This window comes from Triticum dicoccoides, chromosome 2B (genome assembly GCF_002162155.2).
Source record: "Triticum dicoccoides isolate Atlit2015 ecotype Zavitan chromosome 2B, WEW_v2.0, whole genome shotgun sequence".
NCBI lineage: Eukaryota > Viridiplantae > Streptophyta > Magnoliopsida > Poales > Poaceae > Triticum > Triticum dicoccoides.
This window is the reverse complement of record NC_041383.1, coordinates 17,491,017-17,495,464: the sequence shown is the minus strand read 5'-3', so window position 1 is coordinate 17,495,464 and position 4,448 is coordinate 17,491,017. Positions and strand designations below refer to the sequence as shown.

At 45.0% G+C, this 4,448-nt stretch overlaps 1 pseudogene; it reads right to left on the bottom strand.

Annotated features, from left to right (window-relative positions):
• Positions 1–2,590: 2,590 nt before the first annotated feature.
• Positions 2,591–4,448, bottom strand: LOC119360256 (annotated as a pseudogene).

Here is a 4,448-nt window from a genome sequence, read left to right as displayed (position 1 = left end):
TCAAATAGTGCACCACGATTGTCTAATTTAGATCCGGTCAGCAGTGACGTCGTTCATCATGTTTTCCCTCTGTCTCGAATTACTTGTCGGTGAAATGAATGTACTATCTAGACATATTTTAGTTCTAAATACATCCATTTTTATCTATTTCCACGACAAGTAATTCCGGACGAAGAGAGTACTTTATTGTCTAATTGTGCTGTCAAATGCATGTGATTGATGGATGAAGAGAGAGCGAAAAGAAAGAGAAAATGTGGTCCAGTGTGAGCCACATCCCCGTATCCTCATATTTTAAAACGAACTAGAAGTGTGCCCCGCGCATTTGCACGGCTAGATTTTATATATTTTATTTCTTCAAAAGATATTCGATTAACTATCATTCAAATATGACCGACATATATGATTTGTAGAAACACAACCACGATGTGGTGAACATGTATCTATATGAATTGTCTTGTGTTGTCGGTATAAGATTATAAAAAAAAACTGATAGTATTAGTGCTTTTGGCTCATGTTTAAACCATGGACTTTGTACTAATCTTGGACTTTTCCTATTGCATATTTTCTAAAGTAACCAAAACAATGTCATACAATGTGAAAATCGTTGTAGAAGCAATCTCAAATGGAAAAAGTGTCGTGCTTGAGGTTAGTTGAGGCAGTCATTTAGCCTTTTGTCATTGGCAATATGACGATGCTGTTTTTGCAAGATATATCCAAATTAGTTGAAGCAAGCTCATCTCACTTAAAATTACTTTGACAAAAAATATAAACATTATATCTCCCTGCTTCACGGTTCCATCTCCCCATCTCTTCATATCATTTTTCCTACATGTGTCTCTGGTACTTTAAGCACAAATAGAATGCCTTATTTATATACTTCACATGGATTATTTTTACAACAGTTTTTGCTAAAACATCCTCTTAGTTACTCTCTTCTTAACATCCTCTTAGATCAATTGAGATACTCTCAAATCATTGGTTCACTGATGTACCTAGCGAGTGCAACGAGGCCTGACATCGCGTTTGCTGTGAGCAAACTGAGCCGGTTTGTTTCCAAACCGGGTGATGTACATTGGCATGCTGTTGAGAGAGTTATGCGCTATCTGAAAGGTACTATGAACTATGGACTTCACTATACCGGATACCCGTCGGTACTTGAAGGGTATAGTGATGCGAATTGGATCTCTGATGCTGATGAGATGAAGGCCACAACTGGGTATATGTTTACTCTTGGAGGTGGCGCTGTTTCCTGGAAGTCTTGCAAGCAAACGATCTTAACGAGATCGACAATGGAAGCAGAATTAACGGCATTAGACACATCTGGTGTTGAAGCGAGATGGCTTCCAGATCTTTTGATGGACTTGCCATTGGTTGATAAACCGGTTCCGGCTATCCTTATGAACTGTGACAATCAGACTGTCATCACCAAGGTGAAGAGTTCAAAGGACAACATGAAGTCCACCAAACACATAAGAATGAGATTAAAAGCTGTTAGAAAATTAAGAAACTCCGGAGTGATAGAATGTGAAAATCGTTGTAGAAGCAATCTCAAATGGAAAAAGTGTCGTGCTTGAGGTTAGTTGAGGCAGTCATTTAGCCTTTTGTCATTGGCTATATGACGATGCTGTTTTTGCAAGATATATCCAAATTAGTTGAAGCAAGCTCATCTCACTTAAAATTACTTTGACAAAAATATAAACATTATATCTCCCTGCTTCACGGTTCCATCTCCCCATCTCTTCATATCATTTTTCCTACATGTGTCTCTGGTACTTTAAGCACAAATAGAATGCCTTATTTATATACTTCACATGGATTATTTTTACAACAGTTTTTGCTAAAACATCCTCTTAGTTACTCTCTTCTTAACTTCAGTTGTGACTTGTGCACATTGTTGTGGCTTTTCACTTGCACATGGTCCTAGCTTATTTGTGTGGAGTGGATAAATAAATTAATTGTGCCGCCATAAATAATGTATTTACTAAACTTAGCTGTGTACATATATTATTTCCCAAGTAAACAGCAACGTGTGACTGTATTAGATGAATAACAGGACTGGGTTCAAGAGTATAATCAGCAGAGAATATATTCTGAAAATAAGCTTTGGTCGCAGCCCCCATGTCATCTCCGCCATGCTCAACTCCATGCAAGTCTACTAATTTCTTAATATTTTTTTCTTCTTGCTCGCCACACTGACATTGCATGGAAAAGCTTTGTATTACGATCTCCTTCCTTCAGCCACTAAATCCTTGATCTGTGCATCCACATCATCTCCTCGTGATACAACAACTCATCCATTTTACCCTATTCTTTTTAATCTCAGACCAGTCAATGTTCATATTCATGAGCTCTTGAAGCCTCGTTCGTGATATTTTTCCATCTCCCGCGTTACACTACTGAATTTTCTCCGGCTACATTGATGCAACGAGCTCATAAATTTCGCAAGTGCATGTCCAATATCACCCAGAATATTTGCAATTATTTCAGGATGTATTTTGTAGCGGCATCTCCATTTACATTACTGACAACGCACATGGACATATCTGGAGGTCAATATTCAATCCAACCTATATAGATACATCTCCTTTTGGAGGTCTTAATATTGACATCTCCTTAGGCATATACAACCTATAATACATCTCCTTTTGAAGGTCTTCATTTTATTGCACCGAGGTAACGTAATCATTCGTCTCATATACTTTTGTCGTGCTATATATGGGACGTGGTTTGTGTTCTTTGACTTGACTGACGTGAGCATGCATGCATGCATTTTTACACACGCGCACAAAGTATAAGTACGTACGCATACACGGTAGTATATGTAATTTTGTAGTAGCATAAATTTCTCCCTGAAATCGATCAGCGTGGAGAGCGAAGCAGCATGGTCTCGATGGTGATTCCCGGACCGAAGGCCAGCATGGCGCCCCACTCCGGCAGCAGATGCCCACCATCCTCTTCCTTCCGACGCCGGCGCAGCTCGTCAAGCACGAAGACGATGGTGGCGCCACTCATGTTGCCGTACTCGCGGAGCACATGCCGGCTGGCCGCCAACTTACCTGGCTCCAGTTTGAGCACCGTGTCTATGTTATCCAGGATGGGACGGCCACCCGGGTGCACCGCCCAGAAGAGCTCGTTCCAGGAACCCGGAGCATCCCCGTCGAATGCGTCGAGGAGGCATCGCTCGACGTTCTGTCCGATCAGCATCGGCACCTGGATGGCGAGGTGGAAGTCTATGCCGCCTACCGTGGCCTGCATGCCGAGCACGTGCTCGGTCCTCGGGATCGTCGTCTGCGTGGCGGTGACCATCTCGACGAGCGGGCGCTCACCTTCGCCGAAGGGTCCGGCGCCGACGATGACGGCGCCGGCGCCGTCCCCGAACAATCCGTGGCCCACGAGGTTGGCCCCGTCGGGGCTGCCAAAGCAGACAAGGGTCGTCTCCGCGCAGGCCACGAGGACGCGCGCCGTGGTTGTTCTCGGCGAGCTCCTTGGCGAGGTGGAGCGCCCTGCCGCCGCCGTAGCAGCCGTGGAGGCTGAGGATGGTGCGGCAGACCGTGGGGCGGAGGCCGAGGAGCGTGGCCAGCTTGAGGTCGGCGCTGGGGGCCTCCCACGCCGAGTAGGTGCTGAAGACGAGGTGGGTGATGTCGGTGGCCGGGCGGCCCCACTCGGCTATGGCCTTGGCGGCCGCGGACTGCGCGAGCTTCGGCACGGCGGTGGCGGCCATTTCTATGCGTGCGTCGAGGGATGGCAGCTCCCTGTCGAGGAGCTCCGGGTGGGCGGCAAGTGTCTCCTCGGTCAGGTGGAAGTGGCGCTTTTCAATGCCCGTTTTCTGACCTGGAAATATAAAAAGACGAAACTCATGCATCCTCACATTTTTATCGCAAAAATGCTACATAAACCTATATGTTTTGTGAAAATGTTACATAAACTTAAGTTTCGCCAACTAGTCATCTCCCCCGTAAATTTCATGTGGTTGGCCTCACCTACTAATGAGCTCTTACGTAAGTTTCTTATAAGTAGTTTTACGTAGGTGTAGCAAAGCTCCCTCCCCCTCTTGAATTTCACAGGTTAGGTCAGCTCCTATGTAAGTTTTGTAAGAATTTTTACGTAGGAGTAGCAAAACTCTTTTTATCTTCTTTTTTCATTAAAGATTCCGCTGCGAGGCGACTGGTAGTAGTTATCTCGCGTCAGCTGCGACTAAGAAAAAAACATGCAGATTATTGTCAATCCAAGGGAAATAATGAATGCATATATGTGTGCTTACAGATTCTGTTCATCTTTTCCTTGAGTTCAGTGAGGTGCTCGCTCTTGGTCACACGGAACAAGTTGTCGGCGAACATGTCTTGGGGAAGCAAGAGGTTCGTCGGGTTCGCCGTGCCGATGGCGAGCATCGCCGCAGGGCCTTCACCATGCTCTCGAATGACCATCTTTCCTTTGGTTCTTGCAGCCAT